At 42.6% G+C, this 22,682-nt stretch overlaps 1 protein-coding gene and 1 long non-coding RNA gene across 16 annotated transcripts in view; one reads left to right on the top strand and one right to left on the bottom strand.

Annotated features, from left to right (window-relative positions):
* The window catches only part of LOC114003380 (CUGBP Elav-like family member 4), a 699,867-nt gene that overhangs the window by 251,348 nt on the left and 425,837 nt on the right, over nucleotides 1-22,682 (bottom strand). The window lies entirely within an intron of this gene.
* LOC114003382 lies at nucleotides 18,855-20,721 on the top strand. The gene is made up of 4 exons (XR_003546208.2): nucleotides 18,855-18,948; nucleotides 19,056-19,141; nucleotides 19,251-19,384; nucleotides 20,180-20,721. It is a non-coding gene; the product is annotated as an uncharacterized LOC114003382 (long non-coding RNA).

Raw genomic sequence — 22,682 nt, 5'->3', positions numbered from 1 at the left:
TGACATATGCACGTAGTGATAAAGCAAAATCTTGCAAAAATTTACCCGGGTATTTTTAATATCCAGTCTTCAAGCAGTTACAATTTCCCTTAAGCTAAATGAAAATGTAATAAGACTAACTAAAATGTTGCATTTGTGTCTCACCCTTCCCTAAAGTAATTCAATCAATCAGTTTAGCTTCACTAATATTCAAATGTATATCTGAAACTGGCAATATTAAAGTTCAAGTACTCCTCAGCCTCTAAATACATTTAAACTACCTTTATTAGAACATGCACTTTCCTAAATTAGTATTAGTACCTAAAATTGGTTGTGTTTCTAACTACCCTTAAAGGAAAACATAACCTTGCCTGCAAATGAGATGTTGAACTGTATGCGGAGGCAGATTTCTGTAACACAACATTGAAGACTGAAAATGTGCGTATTGTAATGCACTGGTGAACTTGTGTGTGCTCACATTACTGTGCAAATAAGAAAGTATAAAAACATATAGTACAGCTTCCACCCAGCAGCATTTGCATCCAGCTTTGTTTTTTCCATCTCCCTATCCCAGACAAGGGAGGGCAGAGTACACAGAGGAGAGTGGAGAAAACTCCTACCTCCCAGAGGGTATCCAGGGGAAGGACTGCTGAGGAAGGGCATTGTCCCTTTGGCCAGGGAAAAGCTGACATGGGTTTACTTGTGTGGTTTTCAGTTGTGGGGTATCCTGGAGAAATCCTATCTGGAAAAGACAGCTCATGGATCTCTTACTCTGTCTTCTCCCACTCAGGCAAGTGTATGGTCTTCACACAGGACCACTGCATAAGTGGTATGTCTCTGCTTACCCTTGAAAGTGTACACTCCAAGGATGTTTTGCAATCTCAGGCTAACCAAGCCCACTTAGACTGGGGTGGGAGGGAATAAAATGCAAGAGGTAACTTTACCCACAGAGGCCCCTGATTTGTAAAGAACTCTCTGCACTTCAGAGGTTGCTTTGAGTCCACACTGGAGCCAAATGTCTGAAGACAAGCATAGCTCTGGCTTTACACTCAACTTCTCAGACCCCTTACGTGGTCTCAGCTCTGTCCTGTTGACAAGACTGCCTATATCCCTGAGCAAAGCCTGGGCCAGAACTGCATCTGCAGAGGAGAGGAGGTATTGCCTGCATGCTCTGGAAACTTTTGTAGAAGCATAGAATCTCCAAATAGTTTGGGTTGGAAAGGATCTTAAAGATCACCTAGTTCCAGCCCCTCTTGCCATGGGCAGGGACACTTCCCAGGAGATCAGGGTGCTCCAATCCCTGTCCAACCCGGCCTTGAACACTTCCAGGGATGGAGCATCTGGGCAACCTGTTTCAGTGCCTCACCACCTTCATGTTTTGTGCAGACCCTTCCCTATATGACCAAGAGGGTGCTGATGCCCCAAACACCCCAAACACCTCAAACTTCAGGGGACCATCTCCAGCCTTGGGAGACATACGGGCAATGACAGGCAGGCAGTCACACTGCCAATGCATGGGTTGGGCAGCTTCATGATGGACACAAAAGAGAACAGCCTCACTGAAAAACACTGGTTTTGTGTCCATTTACCCCAGCTGAGGATCCAGTCCATTATTTCCAATTAGGTTTGATGGAGGATTAATCCAATCTCAAGTGTCAGTGTTCTGCCCCCTGACAGCTGCTTACAGCGTGACGCGTGTGCAGTAACCTGCTGGCCCACCTTACCTTTTGCTTTATGAAAAAATGCCATGCAGAGTCAAGCTTGGTAGAAATGAAGACAAATGAAAATAATTGGAAATCTCATTAGTGACCATCCAACAGCTTCGCTGAAAGGTAGAAGGTTTTTCGCTTTCCCTCGCACACACCTGGTTTAGGTTGTGAGGTTTTGTTGTGCATGTCCTACACATACACCCACACCTTCTCCTTCCTCCCTTCTACAGGGTGGTGAGATAATGCAAATAAATTGCTCTGCCTACTTTGCACAAACGTTTACATATTGTTCTGTTGATAACGTTTTTGGTATGCCTAAGAGATATAAGGAGGAAATATCTGTCTGTAGCACTTCTAAAGTTTGTGTATTATCTAACTAGCTCATACTGCTTTAGAGGCTTTAAGCCCTCCATAAGAAGTCCTTTTGCCTGTGAATCTTTTATGTTACACCTAGGTGTCCTCATTATAGGGGCTCTACTATTTGACAAGCAATGCTTGTCTCTACAGTCGGTGATGAACACAGCATGACAGGCAATGTGTGCCTCTGTCCAAAGCACTGAATCACAATAAAATGGTAAATTACTGTCTGTCATAGCTAGAAACTGCAGTGAGTAATATTCAATTCCCTCTTCTACATAAGATGAGGTGGTGGCGGGGGAAGGGTGCACTCGTTTGGTGGTGGTGGGAAAAGCTAGTGTTATACTCCTTTTTATTGAATCTTTGCAATTGAAAACGTACCTGGACACTGAGAAAGAAAGCAAAAGAGGGGTTGTAGCAGGAGGAAAAAAGATGAATTACTGGCAAATGGAGTTATCGCTAGAATATTTTTGGACAGCTCAGAATTTGTTATTGTTTGGGGATCATTAGGAGAGAGATATTTGCAAATAGGATTCACTCTTCTCACTCTCTGGCAGAAATACGGAGTTCAGTTTCGATTAAAATGCAGTAATAATTGTGAGTTGGACTGTGTGTCACTGCTTCTCAGAAGAGCCCCCATTAGAGAAGTCTCTATTTTAAAACAAGCCATTCATCATTGAAGTATAATTTCCAGTAAATATATTGTTTGTTCAACTGTAATGCTAGAGATAATGTTTAAAATTCTCCCCTCATATCTCATTATGAAATAATTGATAGCAACATGGCCATTTCTTTTCATTTGTGAGGCTTTTTTTGTCGTTTTTCTCCCCTTTTCCTTTAAGGCAAACTCTTGAAACAATCAATATCAGCAGTTTCAAAAGTGTGATACAATAAATAAATCTCTCAGACAATGACAGAGAACATCCTTATTATAATAAATTTACCATAAATAAAACTGTGTGTGATATTCCTAAGAGCCATTTTACATGAATGCCTTCAAATTTCGTGCAAGGAGAGAGGAAAAGGAGGAGGGGGGGAGAGAAGAGGACAAAGATGTGCATTCAACAAATTGCTTCATTCTCAAAATATATTACATTTGGCTTGCTGTATGGTGCATGCAAAGAACTTTCCCCTTGCAGAAACACACTGCAGTGTTTGGAGTTGTTCAATAATATTGGCCTTGGTTACCACATATGCATCCTTTTTAATAAGGCACATTGCTACAGCAATTACTACATTACTAATTGCTGCATTGTTACAGAGTTTGTCACTTATCTGTTGTCTCACAAAACACCTTTGGAGTCTTTCTCTTGAAATATTGTAATAGGCCAAAATAAATAAGGACCATCTGTTTTGGCCATGGAGGTCCAGTTTTGAAGGGATCGAGCAAGGACATACAAAACAGGTTTAAAGAGCAACACAAGTCTGAAATACAGGTTATACTCTGCCTGGTACAGTACAAAATTTTCTGTTTTGTAGACTTTTCCTCTCATTTCATATGCCACAATCTGGAATTTCATGTGAGGTTGAATTTTCAGAGAAAATTTCTCCTCTCTCTCTCCTTCCCATCCCCTCCGGCTTTCAGTAAAACTGTGGCTCCACCACGAGTTTGGCATCCAGCTCTCTCAAGCCTAAAATGTATGCTTTAATTTAAGTACATATATAAGTGATTTGCTGAAGAGGAGTCAAGCATATTGTTAACCTTACAGAGATGCCTTCCTTGACTTTGAACAGAGTGCTTCAGGTGTCCGCACAAAAGACCAGAGTAAGGAAGGGTAGATTTTTATGCAAGACTTGTGATCTGTTAGGATTCGATATTGGTACTGAGACATTGCAGTACAGAGGTGGTAATACAGACAGAACCAGAGAAAATGGGCTCCTCTGAAATTCTGAATTGCTTGGATTGAAATACTTATTTGCTTAAAATCTTATGCTTTCCTACTGACTTGTGCTGGTGTTATCTGAATTTCAGAACTATATTTTTTAGGGGAAAATGAAGAAATAATACCTGGTAGGTGGTATATGTTTTGTTATTAATAGTAATACCTGGCACTCAGTTGTCACTTTTCATCTCCAAAGCACTTTACATAATTAACTAATTCATCTTCACCATCCCTGCATGAGATGGAGCTTTTCACTGAGGCAGCACTAGGGGCTCATGTATTCACAACTGACACTGTTCCCAGGTGGGACTGATTTTGGGTGAAAAACAACTGACCTGACCTAAGGACAGGTCTGTCTTATGGCCTTGTGCATGAATATGTGCAGATTTGAGAACATCTAAGGAACCTGATGGTGCAGTTTCAGAAGAAACTGATAGATGAAGTGGCTAAGCCACTGTCCATCTTATTTCAGAAACTGTGGCAGTCTGGTGAAATTCCTACCAACCTGAAAAGGGTAAATACAACCCCACTTAAAAAGGGAAAAAAGGAAGACCTCGAGAACCACAGACCAGGCAGGCTCATTTCTATGCCCAGAAAGTTCACAGAGCAGATTCTCCTGGAAACTATGCTAAGGCATGTGGAAAATAATGAGGTGATTGGTGATAGCTAACATGTCTTCACTAAGGGCAAATTGCGCCTTACGTATTTGGTAGCCTTCTACAGTGGGATTACAGCCTTGGTGGATAAGGGAAGAGTGACTGACATCACCTACCTAGATTTGTGCAAAACATTTGACAGTGTCCCACACAACCTCTTCATCTAAACTGGAGAGACACAGATTTAACAGATGGACCACCCAGTGAATAAGAAGCTGGCTGGATGATTGCACTCAGAGAGTTGTGGTCAATGGCTCGATGTTGAAGTGGAGAACAGTGACGGGTGATGCTCCTCAGGGTTCGGTATTGGGAGCAGTGCTGTTTAACTAAAGGAGTATTTACTATGAAAATGCTGGCACGTGGTATCCCAAGAAACACCCAAAAGTTCTGCCTATGCACGAGGAGAGGGATAGTGTGGAGACCCTGTTCTAGTGACTCCCCTCTACAAGGCTATCCCTGTGTTCTCCTGAATCCCTGGTCCTCTGGGTACTTGGAGGGTGCTGGGGAGGGTCTGCCAGCCTTATCAGTTTCTCCACACCTATAGGACCTACATATCCATTCAAAGCCGTTCTCTGTCGTCAGTGGGAGCTGGTGGAAACAATGGAAACTGGGTGCTGCTCGATTCAGGTCGGTTGTCAGAATCTGCATGTGAGGAATACTCCTGTGAAATCTGCCCTTCCTTGTGTTTAGGCTGACACCAGCCTTTCTAAGCAAATCACAACAGTGGCAAAGGGCAATCTGTGGAATTGACTGTAGGCTCCATGTATTTGCTGACATGATTATATTTTTTTGTTCTATATTTTTCCTTTTCTTATGGAATGATAGAACTTTTGCATTAGGACCCAATCCAAAGCACCTTGAAGTTTGTTTTCTGCCCTTTTTTGCAATAGGCATATCTATGGGTCAAATACCTCCACCCTCTCTGCAAACAACTTGGGAGAACTGCTTTAATCCTGCCAAAAACCCAGACCTGCAATGATGACTTCAGTGGCACAGGTCTTGACCCTGCACTTAAGACCTTAACAGGCATCTCCCACTGCTAAGATCTGGGGAATACACAGAGCAAAGCATCAGAAGCTAGGTTTAGCGGACAGCAGAGGGCAGAAAGCCCATGGAGGCACCCTGCTGGATTCTCCTTCTTCTCCACTGGCATAGAAAACTCAGAGACAAATGACTTTTGCCACAGGCTCCCCAGAGTGGCACCAAAAATTAAGCTGCACAATCTTCCCGTGGGTTTAGGCATATGTTCTGCTGACTGTGGGAAGCAATGAGCTTTTCTCCCTGGTGCATGGCCATCCTCACATGCATGGCAGGACCTCTCCACCAGGAGGTGATTTGTCAGAACTCACTATGAAAGTCAAACCCTGCAATTATAAGGAGTGGCTGCACTTAAAAGAGAGATGTAGAACACCCCAGCACGCGCCTGGATTTATCATATTGAAAGAACATAGTCCTCTTTCTACACAGTTGCAGTATTTGATAAACGGCCTACATTAGGGTACCTCAAAGGTGCTCTGCATCATTAATTACCAGGGTATATGCTGAATGGGAAGTTAATAAAACTCGTCTCTTGCATGGAAGTCAGAAATCTTACTACTTGATGATTCCTGATGGAAGAAGATGTTTCTGAAGCCACATGTGCAACCTTGTACAGGTAATAATAACAAAACACTCAAGGGAGTCTTTTATGGTTTAGGATGTCATTTTTCTTTTTGATTTATAGGATACTAATGGTTTTTCTCCTTTTTTCCCTTTTTTTTTCCTTAATTTTTTTTTGAGCCAAGAGCCATGGTAAAAATCAACTGATGACACTCCGATTCAGAGAAGAAAAAAAAAATAAAAGAAAGGAAAACAGAACAGAATAAAATGGAACAAATAAGAGTCCCTCTGGGAGGAATGCCAGCCGCTAGTTTTGCTATTATTATACTGGAGAATCTTATAAAACTCTAGCCATTAATAACGGGCTCTGCCAGATATTGATAATTTATTCAAATTGTAGGTCTGGATTTGAGGGAGCAGATGTTCCTCATGCAGACACTTTCAGAAAATGAATTCCAAAGAAACAAAATAACATTCGGTGCTATCAGTAGAGAGGAAAGGCAGTATTTTAGTGTGCAGTAAACATCTGGACTGCCTTCTATTTTTATTGCCTCTCTTGCCCCTGGTTCTCTCCTACTCATCCACCCTTACTGTTGGATGATTCTGCTACTCTTCTTCTTTGACATCAAGTAAATAAATAAATACTCTGCTTAGCCTCCTGCCTGTGTTAGAATAGATCATGACAGATTTCACCAGGAGTATAGGGACCTGACCAACTTCAAATCACTTTGAGCAGGAGCAGAAACTCCAAACAAGCCTCCTATTAGGAAGGGTAGAAATTAATTTTGATCAACAACAAATTTTTTTCTGGTCATTTCAGTGTTTTGAGGATGCTCTACCCAATATAAGGCTTAGTTTTACCCTCCAGCAAATTCACAGATGTTCCCACTTTCTCTTTCCCTCTGCCTTGCTAGGCTGGAGGAGGACTGGATATTCATAACCCCAAAGTCTCACTGTCACAGATGGTCCAAATTGAAGCAAGCTGTTCCATCACCTTCTCCAGTTGTTGGCTGCTCCATTTGAAACCACCCTAGACATGGTGCAACAGAATGTGCTGTGTGTCCAAAAACTGTTAAACATATTTCCTTGGGCACAGTGACAACTGTTGATGAACACTAAACTGCAATGCTTGGTACCAGTGGTCCTGTTCTCTCCAAAAGCTAATCTCTAGGACCAAATCCAGAGGTCGTAGTGAGATCATGTTGGCCAGATCTTATCCCTGGGAGATCACTTAGCTTTCTGCGGATCTGTGTGGTTCTGAAGTAGGTCCAAGACTGCCAAGGGAGCTAGGATGGTGGTCTAATTTTCAGTGCTTTGCAAATGGCTGTGCAGAATTACATTCCCAACCAGTCCCACTTTACAATTCCCATCCTTTTCCAGCTAATCTCATGCAATAATTTGTCTTCCAACCAGTCGCACGTTGCCATCTGTCTCTGCTCCTGACTGATCCCAAGTTGCCATCTGCCTCTGGCCGGCCTTTTTTTAGCTGTACCCCATTTGGACAGGAACACGATGATGCTAAGGGATGTCAGTCCTTCAGACTGCCTAGTCCAGCCCTTTGACCGACACTTGGCTTTCACAGCCTGCAGAGATCGAGGCACATGACTCCCCATCACACAAGCAGCCTCCCTCTTTGCAGTAACTGCTACAACGAATTGTTTGTAAACAAAAGGAATCAAAGGAGGATTAGCCCAGGGATCTACATAACAGGGTGTGGGAAGTACCAGGGAAAGGGAAAGAATAGTCACAAGCAATTTATTTGAAGAGGGTGTGCAGATGCAGCTGTGGGTCATTGCCCATGCCGAATAACCTTAAAAACTACTTAAGAGTCTCTTTGCTCCCACTTCCTGTGCCCATTGTCTGCAATGACAGGCATCCAGGGAAGGTTCTTGCAGGGTAGGAGCCTAGAAGTGATCATGTCTAATTTCTCTCCAAAGCTTGACTTATGGCTTTTGAGACCTTTTCATGAAGAACTTGCACTGTTTCTGAAGCTGTCACTCTTGGAAGTATTTTCCCTTTGTGAGAGAAACAGAACATAGCTGTTTCAACATTCCTCTGGTAAATTGTCTCCTTTTTGTCTTCTCTCTGTTTAGGTGACAGCAAAAACCTCCTAGTTTCACTCTGATGGTGACAGCACTTCACAGTTGGATAGTAGAAGGGAAGTGGAGTTGTTAGTTCACTTTCCATCCTTTGCAATGCTGCCTTGGCCTCTAATGCTGCACTTCTCATGCATAATGTGTGGAAAAGAATTGAGGGATCAGGGTCTGAAAAGCGTCTCTTAATTTTTCCAGCGCCCAGTTGCCAGCTGCCACTAACTTTGCAAACTTTATTGACTACTGCTATGTCTGGTGCTAAGTATCTTCAGACTTCATTCCAAGTAATGGGAAAAAAAATTGAGGGGCAATCAGCTAGTTCCATGATGAATGAAGCCCATGTCACTCAGAGAAAATGAATATTTCTTTGCAATAATGACCAGATGGTAGCAAGACTCAGATCCAAATTAAAACATGCATGATAAATGCCAAGAAAACACAGAAAGACAAAAACCCAACCTGGAGTGAAATCTCTCTATAAATCTTTCCCCCCTACAACACAGGCACTTCTAATGGGAATTAAATTATTAAGAGATGTTGCAAGGAGAATACAAATGTGAGACTCTTCCTCCTTCTTGGAACTTTTTGAAAGAGTATTTCAGCCCAGCCAGCTGGCTTTTCTTCTCCATATGAGACAGCGCTGGGCTGAATAGGATCTTTTCATGTAGAAGCACAGGCAAAATACTAATCCAGAAAATAAATTATACATTGGAGTTGGCATAGAAATAGCATATATTTTGCCTTCTGTAGAGTTGACCTATGGAACTCCTTGCTGCAAGAAATTATTGCAGCTGAAGGTCTTCAAGGACTAAGAAAGGGGGTAGTATTTGGAACTAGATGTCTTTAAGGTCCCTTCCAACCTAAGCCATTTTATGAGTCTATGATTCTATGATTTGCAGATGGTAATAGCATTCAAAATTATACTAAACAGAGAAAATGTGGGGAGTGGTTTTGCAACATCTTAGTTCCAAGTGGATACTAAAAATAAATTACTGGTGTTAGAAAGAAATGCTGTTATGAAAAATGTAGAGTCTGTAATTTTTTTCTGATATTTTTTCATGAGGTATATTATATTTGAAAGTGCTATGATCATAACAAAGGACAACAAGTACTGCTGCAGCTGATCTAATATGGCATTTACAGGGATATTTGAAGGAAGTCTGTGTTTTGGCATCTTCCTGGATATCTTCTAGATGAGCCAAACCTAGACTTTCACTCTCCAAAGAAGTAATACCCTCAGAAACCTTATTTTTAACTCCCTCTTTCTGATCCTGCATGATCCCTGCTATGTCCCCTTCCTTCTCTTTGCAAATCTCACGGTGATGCAAAATAGATGGTCTCTCAGGGGACTGGCTGGCCTCTCCCTGTCGGCATTGACACCTTTTCCCAGCATTAAGTTAATGAGAAATATTAAATTACAGAGGCACATGCACGCTTTGGAAAGAAACATGGTGTTTGATCCCGCCAAACTGCCAAGCTCTACTTAAAACCGATAACAAATGTTCTTCCCCAGCAAGATGTGATTAGCTTTTATACCTGTGCAGATTGTACAAACACACAGGAGGGAGCTTTTAAATATCATTGATTTGCCTATTTGAAATTATTAATTTCAAATTCGGCTGGAACAACCTTTGCTAAATTACACTGTGCCAGTGGGAGTTAGAGGACCCACAAGTCTAAACTTAACTTAAGAATGGGAGGAGGGAGGGCTAAAGAAGAAGAAGAAAAAAAAACCTGAAACAACTAAAAGTCCATTTAAACTCAGTAGGTTTCCAGTTAATTACATTTTCACACCTATCCCAGTAGTTACAGATGTATTTATAATGTATGCCTGCCTCTGTGGTTACTGAATACTGCATTCTCCATGGACTCTAAGAGCCAGGATTTCTTTCCTACATATAAAAGACCTTCCATTTTAATTGGAGTCACATCCAAATACTGTCTGGGTTCAATTGTAATGGCTCCAACTAATTTTCTTCCCTTCCCATTTCTCCTCTTCTTTCCTCCTCTCTTCTCTCCTGTACAAAAGGAACAACTGGATGTCCAGTGTGGAGACATCCCTGATATCTGGAGAAGCTCGTTTGAGGTCACATCTACCATTTCTCTGAGCAGTGGGATAGAACCACTCAACTACTCATTACAGCATTCCCTCCTGATCCTCAAAACATACCCAAGCTCTTTTGGATATGGATACACTAATTCATCCTCTCCACAGCTCCCTCCTGGAAAGGGAATGTACTCCTTTTCTCTCCAAAAATTTCTTCTCCTTAAACCCTGACTGAGATAGAACCCCGTGATCTGCTCTCCATGTAGTAAGTCTCACAAAAGGGTCCATGTCTGAGATTCAGCCCTTCATCTCCAAGTTATAGCTTGTGATTTACACCACTGTGGAGTGAAACAGGCTCCTCCAGAAGTCAATTGCTCTGTCTTTTTTCAAGCAGATGAATTGCTATCTGGAATTACCTTTCCTCTCTGCTGGCTTTTAAAGGAGCCATAGGTGACTAGCTCAGTCACAAATACCCAAATTTAACTGGATAAACTCTGCCTTAAGAGACTTGTCAGGGCCATTTGAAGAGGCTGTTGCAGAGGGAAGGACTGAATGTGAGCACACTTCAAGGAATGAAACCAGTTTTTCTGATCCCACTCTGTTCCTGTGAAGGGCTCCTACACCTTTGGGGTAGAGGAACAAGTAGTGGAAAGAGAGTTAGTTATGCAAATATCCTCCACTCCACTATCTCTTCCTTTGGAATGACCAACTTTTCTGAGCTTGACCCCAGGGCCTGAGGTTCACAACTCTTCTGAGGAGCCCCAGAAGAGCCCCATTATTTGCACTCCTTAGCCTACATGCATTTGGGGTCTCCAAATACCCTGCATATTCAGCTGGAGCCACATGAGCAACAACTTCCCACTGGAGTTAGAGACACTGAATGACAGTTTCAGGTCTGAAACACCAAAGGCTTGCAGCGCAGCCAAAAGTTTCTCAAGGGCTTTGTAGAAGCAGCTCCCACAAAAAAATATGGCCATCAGGGACTGCAGACATATTTCAGTCACAGAACTAGTGACACCTCCTCATCGTACCTTCTCTACTGTATACCCCAAGTGTAGATATTGAGGCAGACTGCAAAAACAAATCCAACAAAATCAAAGTGATCATGTATCTAAATTTGCCCCCCAAGAAGAAAATGTCAGAAGAGACTGCACTGGAGAGAAACTGGTCATATTGCTTAATGCCTGACTGGAAGGTACTCTAGTATGCTGGTGCTGAGGATGGGATGAAAATCTATCTGGAACAGAACAGCACTCAGGAGATTATTCACAGCAACAGCATAAACAGGGAAAATTCACTAGAGTATATAGACCACCCAAGTATGCAGTAAATGAGCTTCGCAGTCATGGAATTGCCATATCCCCCTGAATCGTACCTCTGTAAGGCTACCCTGCCGTTTCAAAAGCAAATTCAGAGTAGATGGTAGGTGCCCAGGTGACTAGAATACAAGCCATAGGGAAAAGATAAACCATCTAAGTTGATAAGAATAGCATAGACTGCTCTGACAGAGCAAAACCAGTGTGAGCATTCAAGGAGACAAATGGGTTGTAGAAATATGGCAACAGCTATGGTTTGCAGAAACACTCACCTGAAGTGATATCATACTATCTGAAAAACCAACCTGTGATTGCTGTAAAAGGCAGCTATTCATCTGGTGTCAATCAGCATAGCTCCATTGATGTCAGCTTCTTTTCACAGTCGTGTAATGTGCTATTTCTTTGCTAATATAATGCAACGTAATTTCAGACTTTTTAAAACTTCAATGGAGTTACACAGGCCTCCACCAAGCAAGGGTTTCATTGACAGCCTAGTGCTGAACATACAGAAGAAGGCAGAGTTAAGATTACAGAAGCAAACTTTACCTCCTTGCCTGACGTCAGTGTTTCACTCTGAAGCCACAGCATTACTGTACTGCAATACACAGCAGTACTCCTAAAAACATAACGGCCCCTTATGACCATTTCCATTTACAGTCCTCTCCCTGCATGTCTTGAAGAGCCTTAAGAACGCAACCGAATGCAGCCTCCCTACCCAACTATCACAGCTGATCAGCAGGTGGCAAAACTGATGCAGTAAGATGTTGGCTGGTTCACAGACATCACACAGGTTTACCTCTTTTTCTTCCTGATTTTTCACTTTCTCCCTGATTACACTTTTATCAGCAGCAGTCAGCATGATGCCACAGCCAGCAGCTTCCTAAGGGTAGTTCTAGGAGCTGGGGAAGGTCAAAACACCATGGTCATATCGTTGTCCAAGAAGGGAGTTTGGGCTCAGTGTTTTGCTCCTGTTGTCCCTACTGTTTTGTTACAGATGTACAGACTAGCAGACTCTCACAGTCAATACCTGGACATGATTTGGAATGTACCACAAGCCAGATACCTTTCCCAGTAGGACAAATGGATGATGCCATTTAGTTTTAGGGAGAAGAATATGTCTAGAAATTGGGCATGATTTACACTGGTTCACTTGCCCGCAGAGCAAGAGGAGGTCTGTGATGACAGCAGAGGTAGCTGCTCAGACATCCCTGGCACTAACATCATGGTAGTGACTTCACCTCTTTCTAGCCAGAGCTGTTTAAGTGAGGTACCTCTGCTAAGACACAAAGTCCTACACTGAGAGCTTTGCAAGGGGAAGATGCCTCCCAATGCCAAGAACATCCTGCTTTTGAGATGCTGGTCAACTGAGGGGGTTGATTTTGGTGTCTCCACTGTTGACTCACAGGTCCTGGATGATGAAGCCAGGAGCAGCCGAGCAGGAGGTGTCCTCCCTCAGGGGACAGGGCTGAGCCACTGTCCCTGGCTTTGAGTGCTTACTCAGCAAAGCAGGAGAATGGGAGGTGGGGAAAGACAGCAAGGAGGGAAAGCAAAAATAAACCCTACCAAACCATACAAAAATGTTTTCAGTTCCTGTCAGGAAAAGAAATATTGAAAATGACATCAAGTCAGAACTCATTGATTCTCTTTTGTTATAACCATTATACAGAGCCTTCCAATCCCTTAGATTTTCCAGAACGGCAAAGTCACTGTCTGAGCACCTTAACCCAGAGTCTCGGGGCCACCCTTTCCCATCTTCTCTTTTAAAATTATTATTACTATTATTACTATTATTATTTTTTTCTTATTGTTTTTAAATCACTCTCTATATAACAGTTGTTTTTCACATTAAATAACATCAGATGAGAGCTCACCATAGTCAGAAGAATGAAACTGTCATCTCTAATTTGCCTGGCAGAAACTGCGTTGACAGGAAGTTGTCCGTGGTTGTTTAGAAATAAAATAATGCTCTGAGGAGAAGTGCAGAAACTTAATAGGACTTTAAAAACAACAGGAGCCATGGGGACTGCAGATGGTTCCTAGGCCTAAGGACTAAATAAACAATGATTTTATAGGCAAGAATGTAGCCTAGGGGAGATGGCCTCTAAAGAGATGTTCACACATATTGTGTCCAACATCATTAGACTGCCCGGTGGGAGCAAACGTTCGGCAGTTAAAGACATTTTGAAAAGGAAAAATCAGCCTCAAAAGATGCTTTAAATGAACAGGAGGTGGAAGAGCAAACCGTCTGAAGAACTTCGCGCAGCTAAATGACTCACCAAACATCTGTCTCAGGGACCAATAATTTGAAACTGATTGACTTACTGGGTGTAAAATATATAGATAAATGTAGTGTAGGGGGGGAAAAGCAAAAAACATCCAAAAGGTAAGGTGGGATTTGCTCCAGGAAAACAAGGGATGGAGGCTGGTGAGGAAGGGGGGGTCAGGTGGGGGAGATGGGAGATTCATAACTAAGTAGCAATAAAGGCAGCAGGGATGAGCTCTTTTAAAGGTCCAGAACACAGCTCATATTCTCTCTCTCTCTCTTTGAGGTTTCATTTAAACCTGGCACATCTGAGTGCAGAGAATTAAAAAAAAAAAAAAAAAAAAGAGAGACAATCTGATATTCACTGATTGAAAAAGCAAACACAGGGACCAGCCTCGAAAGGGATCCAGCGATGCGATTTTGAAAATAAGGGCCTTGGAACAGCAAGTGCAATCTTCTACCCAGGGCTGCTAAACCCTTTCTGTCAAACCATTTACATTTATAAGGCCTTCAGTCATACAGTGGTTTTATTTTTTTCCCTTTCCCCACTTCCCACCTCCCACCCACCTCCTCTCTCCCTCTCTTTTCTGCAGAGTATTCATTTCAGACTCACTCCTTTGTTACACCTGTTTGCAAGTGGGTATTTTGCAGTTAACTTCAGCTGGCCTCTTCATATTTATGGCTTTCAAGAAAGGCAGAAGGTGGGGTGAGGGAGAGAGCCAAGACAGGCTTTTTTTAAAGAGATGTGGTAAATTTTGCATCTAGCATTTTTTGGCTGGAGGGTTTGCCGCAAAGAAAGGAATGTTGACATTGCAGCTGCTGCTGGAGAGACCTTTTTCTGCTATGGATTGAGAAGAACATCAAAATCCCTATTGTGTGAAAGCCAAAGCCTTATTTTTGTATCTTGACAGCTGTATATATAGATCTGTTAGATTCTACGCATTTTCTTACATTAATTACCTGGGAATAAGATTACATTTCTAAAATAACAAATTCTTTTGTAATGGGAAAGATCACAATTTTTTTCTTTGGCAGCAATGTCAAAATACAAGATTTTGACACTTCTCTGAGATTTTTCTCTGGATTACTTTTTTTTCCAGATGAAAGACACTGTTTTCAATTATCAGGCATTTCCTAACAAACTTAGTGACAAAAGAAGCCAACCCAAGCCAAACAAAGTACAATTTAACGGAAAATTTCTGACCCTCTCACTGGACAAGGTCTGCTTTTGTTATCCAATCTTACTTTTCAGCCTTCCCTTGGAGTTGGCAGTTTAATTGATGTGAACCAGGTTGACCTGGTTTTTTTGCTCATCTGAGGGTACTTGGATCATATTCTGTGTCCCTTGAAGCTGTAGAAAAATAGCACCAGTGCTCTTGAAACTAACAGGATGCTCATCACCTTGGGTTTGTAAGACGAACACCAGATAAAGAGAATCAATAATCTATCTCAGAGCAGCAAAAACATCAGAGCAAGCCTTTCCACACAACCCTCAAAGGCTCACAGTGAGTCACCATCAGCAAATGCGGATCTTGTTTATGCCTCTCACGCTATATCAGGATAACACACTAGAAATAACACTGCTATTTAGATCTTGCATAGCATTTGTAGGATGGAAACGAGCCTCTCAGAGCTCTTGGCAAAGGTGGTTGAAGCCTCACTATTCCCATTTTGCAGACTGGGCAAAAGTGTGACCCTTGAGAAGGGTCTGGGAGTCAAGCTGAAGACTCCTAATGAGCAACTCAGTGCCCCACCACCCCTCGTCCCCATGTCACCAAGGGCATTGGTGAGGATACCAGCTTTGGATGCAGGCACCTAGGGCGGACAGACATTCCAAACACTCACCTGGCCCATTTACACAAATACTCCATTCCCAGGAGCCAGCTTTGGCCGTGCTAGGACGGAAAGGGTGATTCCGAACACCAAAGGTCCAAAATATCTCTGGAGGGGGAGTAAATGGTTGCTTCTGACTGAAACGGGCGTTGAGGAGCAAGCTTGGCTCTGCCGCCATCTGCTTCGCGCTCAGCTGCCATCTCTACTGGTGACCTTCATCTATTTTACTAAACCAGTGATTTCAAATGTGGGTCCCTGAAATTAAATGTCTGAATCCTTATTCAGACAACAAAATAGTTGGCCTTCATCTTGAAGTTGCTAAGCAACCATTGCTCGTATCAGAGCCAATGGGATCTGCGAACATGCAGAGGTACCATCTCCAAACGTGGTGGTACAACCTCTGGCAATCAGGTCACCTGTCTGGTCCCTAAATACTGAGGAAGTTTGCTGAATTTAGGCACCTGAGGACGAACTTTCTGACTTTAATTTCTTTGATGTTCCCTTTTACGAAATAATATTGCATTTTACTGAGCGTGGGGATCTCACCTGCAGCGGGTCTGCAAAACAACCAGACTGCTTGGGTGAAAGAAACTGCAGCAGAAAAGAGGCAAAACAGGGTGGCAAAGCAGGCAAAAGCAAGTGAAAGCACTGGCACTCAATAACGTGGCACTGGGGCACTGCAGGGCATAAGCAGCTTTCATTTTTTTTGTGACTGTGCCATATCATTAAACCCTCGTATTAATAAATGACATCTCACAGACAAAACCGTGCTAACTTCATATGCCAGTGCAGAGTCCTATAAAAGGCATTTGGAAAATCATGTGTGGGGGCTGGGGTGGGGAGGCAGGGGCTCACAGGCAGTTATGAAATTCAAAGGGATTCCAAAAAAACATCTGGTGTAAGGATGAAGAGTTCTGGGCTCTGGTTAACAGGTTTATTTGCAGCTTGGAAGGCAGACTGACCAAAATGCAATGTGTTAGGACAATTTGCGTCTGAGGAAGGGAGTATGGCCCCCAGCCTGCTCTTGTGGGATTATCAGGTCTAGGGCTGTGCAAACATGAATGCATTGGTCTGTCATCCTGAATACCTGACTCCAAAGTGCTTGGGACATATTGAAGTATAACAAATAGTGATCAGATATCGTCCCTTCCACCGAAACTTGATAATTCATATTCTTACCCTGTTACAATGGACCACGGGGCCATGTATTTTTGTCTACACTATCCAGCATTCTCCTAAACAATCTGGATGGTTAGGTAATTAAGACAGGACAAAGCTCATCACTCAATGTGTGGCGTGATACGAACACCCTGTTCTGTAACAGACTTCAGTAACACAAGGTGCTCTGTGTCAGTTGGTCTCAGTGATCGAGAGAAGTCCCAGAAGCATTTACTTTACCAGCCACCAGAAAGTCAAGAATCTGCATCTTTCATCTAGTACAATCTTCTGAATACCACAAAATGAAATATTTCACCTGTCACCTTTTACGTACAAGTTGTTTGAAGCAGAACCTCTCTTTAGGAGAACATTCAACAGCAAATTTTTTCCCTGGTTTCTCCTGTCCCCCACACTGCTTCCACAGATATCAATCAGTTGGGTCTCATATAATCAGCTATGAGGTTAGGAGAGGGAAAATTCTCTGCAGTTCAGATCAAGAAGAACATCATCTGAACCAGGAGCAATGGTGAGCTAAAGGGACTCATAGTCTGCTCCACATCTGCTGGCTGAAGGTCAGCCCCACGTGGATGAAGAGGGTGATGTCTGGTATGAAGCAGTAACATGAGAAACAGTAGACATTGTGGCCAGTACCATGTAAGAAGACAAAGAAGTATGTCAAGAAATGGGACAAAGGACATTATTACGGATACTATTACTGCTGTGCCTAAAGAAAATCACAGCACTTGAATTTGATCCATTCCAGATAGTCTGGACATTTCAGTAGAATTCTTGTTTCCTTGCTCATCCAGGACCTTTTCCTAAACTCAAAAATTCCTTCCTTGTTATTACCATTTTCTGTCTTTGCCATGTCGACCTTAGCCTGAGTTTAAGAAGTGCTGAAATCTCAGCAAATATACCACTATTTCAAAAGCAGCAGATATAAAGGAAAAACCTAGTTTAGTCACAGAATTTTGGGCAAATTCTTACTGTTTGCAGACTCCAAGTCAGGAGTGTTCAGTTGCTTTTCTGTGTGTAGCTCCAGGTCTCTGGCCTGACCCCACTCTTCCCCTCCCCTCTCTTCTAGAAAATAAATTTAGAAAGATTCTGACGAGCAGGGACAGGAGGAAGCTGTGACATGTAAAATGGCAGTCTCTGGCAGGCTGTGCTTGCACAAACAACCCCTCAGTGCTTATGAAGGGAAAAAAAGTGGGAAGGGAGGAAGCAGGAACTATAAGCAGACTGGCTATTTTCAGGTTCTGTTCCAGGCAAAACTGGTACTAAATTATTTACCAGCCAATTGTGTGAAGGACTCAAATCCAGTGGCATCCACATGCAGCACTCATAACCTACTAACTGCATTAAGGCAGCTGAGGATTAAGGGAGATTTGAATCAAAGTAATGGGAAAGAAATCATGTGCTGAAGTATTTAGATGTAGTCACTTTTCATGCCGCCTCAATGCCTAGGGACTCATCTTCCTCTTTCCCTGGCAAGAGGCAGCAGCCAGCTACTAACCATCGGTGCTGACAGCTTCCAGCTCAGCCAAGCTTCCATTTTGGAGATCGAATTAGCAGAGATGCAGCTGGGTCCAGGAGAAAAAAAATCAAAAAAACCCCTCTGAACCAAAAACAAAACCAAGAAAACAGACAAAGAGAAAGGAAACAAGAAAAAAAATACAAACCACAACAAAGTGCTTTGGGGACTATTTGAATTAGTAGCAGGGGGCTGGCAATGGGAAGGAGAAGTCTGTTAAGGGTCTCCCAACTTTTCCCAGATGATTCTGCTAACCAGCTGACATCTTTTACTGGATTACTGCCTGATGGGATGGGGAAACGAATCTGAATAGCAATAAGGCAGAGAGCTGGAGCAGTTAATCTGTGACACCACAGCCAACTGCTGTGGTTGTTGAGGCAGACACTCTTCTCCTTGTCTGAGAGAGGAGGGAGAGGAGGAGAAGGAGGGAGAGGATCTTATGATTTGGGGAACAAAAAGGGGAATTGGTGACTATAAGATGCCCTCCTACTAAAGTGCTGCTGCAATAAAGCAGGGTTATAAAGGTGCACATTTAGTAACCTATCTCCAGTACGGATAGGCTATACCAGTGCTGCATGGTGAAGGGGAGAACAGAGCATGGGATCTCCCTTATCTTTGCTTTCTGCTCCAGAGCTCACTCATGCTGAGGAAGAGCTAGATGAGTGAGGAAATGAGAAGAAGAGGATGGAGCAAGTGCAGCACACGGAATTCACAGGGGTAAGGGATAAGGATTTAGATCGATGCTGAGTTATAAGGATTTAAATTGATGCTGAGTTACCTGGTACCTCAGCATATCTTTTTTTTTTTTTTTTTTTTTTTGGACAAGGAGATGCCCAGACTTTGCAACCAGGTGACATCTTAATGCAGACTCAATGCAGAGGATCCTCAAATTGGTGCCAGAGAAGCCTGGCTTCGAGACTGAGCTTCATCCCATGGATCGCCACTCAGACACTGCATGAGGTGATGTTTGGTGACAGTGGTGACAGGGAGGAGGTTTATCTCTGTGCAGTCTGTAAACCAAGGACACAATTTGCCCCTGCATAGTTAAATCCTGGAAGTTGTCATGCACTCAGCTTACATGTGAGCCTTTTGTTACAGGGAGAGGGAAACTTTGGCAAAGACATTGAGGTGACACTGCTTGTGGGAAAGTTACACCTGAATCTTTTTAAGCTCTTTTTGGACAGCACAAAAGAGACAGGGTAGGACAAGGGAGTGCTGGTGAATGGCTTATCTGAAGGACACCAGTCCTGAGGATGCAGACCTGCACTCTGGGGCAGCCAGGTGCTGAGGGATGGGAGCAGACAGCTCTCACTCAGCCATCTCTACTTGATCCTTTGTAAATCTGAGCCTGAAATCTTTATTCACTCTCAACACCCTGTGTAATGTGAAGTTTTTACATGTCAATCAATGTCACACTTTCAAAGGGTAGTGTTTACTCTTGCTAGCAAAATTGGCAGGATCAGACCTTAATGATGGGAGAGGAAGGAGTCGAGAAATGCACACTGGAGTTGAAAGCTAAAAACATAACAACTGGCCTGGACATCCCACAAATCCAATAGTAAATGAAATCCAGTGGGACTTTTTATTAATTTAATCTTGCAAATGTTTTTTTTTCCCCCTTCTCTTGCGACAGCTCTCCAAGACAGATCTATACATATCTCCTGTACTTTGCATAGTTCAGGAAACTGAGGCATGACTTGCTGTAGAGAGTTTGCATTCAGACTGACATCTTAACCTCAGCCTTTCTTTGCACAGGAAGGTACCAGCTGAACTGATGAAAGTCTCAAGAGCTGGCCAATGTCAGCTGCAAACAGAGCTGCCTACCGGATGAGATACATGTGCTGTAGTAATAGGGTGTAGGGAGACCTGTGACAGCTGTATACATACACCTGTACTTCACTGTGTGCAGCACCAGCTATAAAAACAGATCTTCAAAACCACCCAACTCCCCTCAGCAAATCCTGTCTGAAAACTACAGTCCATTCCTGTCTGTGTGAATGATTAATGCTATGGACTTGCGCATACAGACAAGGGCTCATCAATTTCTTTAAATGGTGATGGTTCTCGAATGTTTCACCTAATTTCAATGAATTTGCAAACCTCATTTCATTTTACTTGAGCCTGTCCCCCAAGGGCTTACATTGTGCAGTTTCTCTGAAAATGTGTATTGCTTTAGATCTGTGCTTTGTAACTGGCTAACCACCTACTTAGCAATGTTTGTCATTTGTTTTTTTTTTAATATTCTTAAATCTTATCAAAACATGAGTCCTAAATAAAATTCCTTCTGCTAACTACCAGTCATGAAGTCATTACTGGAAAGGGCAGCTGGTGGAGGACAGCAAAGCTGAGCTCAGTGCTCCTGTTTGGAGTGGACAGCTTCATACTTGGTAATAAAAAAAGTCACTGAGTGTTTAAACTATGTTTTCCTACATCTGTCAGCCTGCAGCTTGATCAGACTCTCTTCTAGAGTGAAACGGCTAATTCAAAACCAAACTGACTTTGGTTAATAATAATAATAACAATGAAAAAAATAAATAGCATTCATGGGCACCTCCTCAACAAAAGGAAGGATTTAAATTAATGCAGGAGTTATTATATTCCTTTAAACCAACACCTTCTGAAAGCAGAGTTTAAACAAGAAACCCAGAACATTAAAGCAGAACACACTTGTTGTACATTTTAACTTTTAATCATCCTATCAAGCTGATTAAATAAAAAAATAGAGTGGTGATTTATTTGCCTGAGGGAAGAAGGCAGCAGGAAAATTTCAAATACATTCAAGAATTTTGGTGCCAAACCAAAAATCAGGTAGAAATGGATGTACAGCTCTAAGATAGTCCTTTCTTTGGAATACCTTTTTCACGTCACACCTGTAGCCTGTTATTGGGAACAGACCCCAAATTTGGAAATGAAACAGGGTTTAACTCACAGTGGAAACAACCTACCTGCCTCCTCTCACTATTTGAGGTGCTGGAGTGTGTCCAGAGAAGGGGTAGCAGCGCTGGGGCAGGGTCTGGAGCACAAGTTTTATAAGCAGTAGCTGAGGGAGCTGGGGTGTTTCACCCGGAGAAAAGGAGGCTGAGGGAGGACCTTATCCTTCTGTACAACTGCCTGAAAGGAGGGTGTACTCAGGTGGGGGTCAGGCTCCGCTCCCAAGCAACCAGTGACAGGATGAGACGATGTGGCCTCAAGCTGCACCAGGAGAGGTTCTGGTTTGACATCAGGAAGAATTTTTTCACCGACAGGGTGGTCAAGCATCCTTTCCCAGGGAAGTCCAGGGAAACTGTGGAGTTACCATCCCCTGGACATATTTAAAAGATGTGTAGATGTGGAGCTTAGGACATGGTTTACTGGTTGAATTGACACTGTTGGTTAAGAGTTGGACTCAATGATTTTAAAGTTTTTTTCCAACCTTTAAACAATTCTATGATTCTATGAATCTATCCTAGCACAATACCATCCTAACGGAGACTGACCCTCTCAAGAAATACTGGATATAAACCCAGTAAAAAAATGTTCAGATCTGAGTTCTCATTTCAATGTTTTTGTTATTTTTGGCCCAAGTCTAACCATCTTAAACACTGGTACAACTTGGAACAAGATCCAGGAAAAGTCTTTACTCTCCATATTGTTAAATCTTCATCTGCTGTCAGATATCACTCTTTAATTTTGTTTTTACCCCTTGCACTTGAGAGTTACAGTTTGAGTAACAAAAGCTGTACAAAACACAGATGAATCATACAGGCAGGTTAGGGTGAACAGCTCTCGTAATAGTCACAAAAGCCTGAAAAACGAGATGAATTATGTGCATGCCAGTTGCTGGGAGAAGATTCATTAGACTGCTGGGCCTTGAGGTTGGTTAAAATCACACCCCTCTAAATCACCCTGGAGAGGTTTTCTGGTGCTGGAGATAACTCACTAGGGAGTGACTGAGAGCACTGGGGTCTTGGCAGGCTCTGAGATGGTCGGCAATAGGACCTTGGAAAAGTCTTTTTCACCTCTGTGCCTCTGTTTCCCCTCTCATCTTCTCTTTGTTGCCTGGCAAAATGTGAAGATCAAGAACTACTGCATCTTATGAGGTGTAAGTGTACTGCTTGGGCTCCTCAAACCACTTGCAGAGGGCACCTGGAATAGTTTCAAGAAAGAAAATAGCAATGCTGAGCCCACAGATGCACAAAGTCTCTAGGAGAGAAACTAGAGTACCAAGGCATGATCCCTATTGCAAAAATCTTTCAAAATGACAACGTAGTGGGGGAAT

The sequence above is a fragment of the Pipra filicauda genome, unplaced genomic scaffold (genome assembly GCF_003945595.2).
Source record: "Pipra filicauda isolate LSUMZ 115617 unplaced genomic scaffold, ASM394559v2 scaffold158_size1702193_pilon, whole genome shotgun sequence".
Taxonomy (NCBI): Eukaryota; Metazoa; Chordata; class Aves; order Passeriformes; family Pipridae; genus Pipra; species Pipra filicauda.
This window is presented reverse-complemented; position numbering and strand designations above follow the sequence as displayed.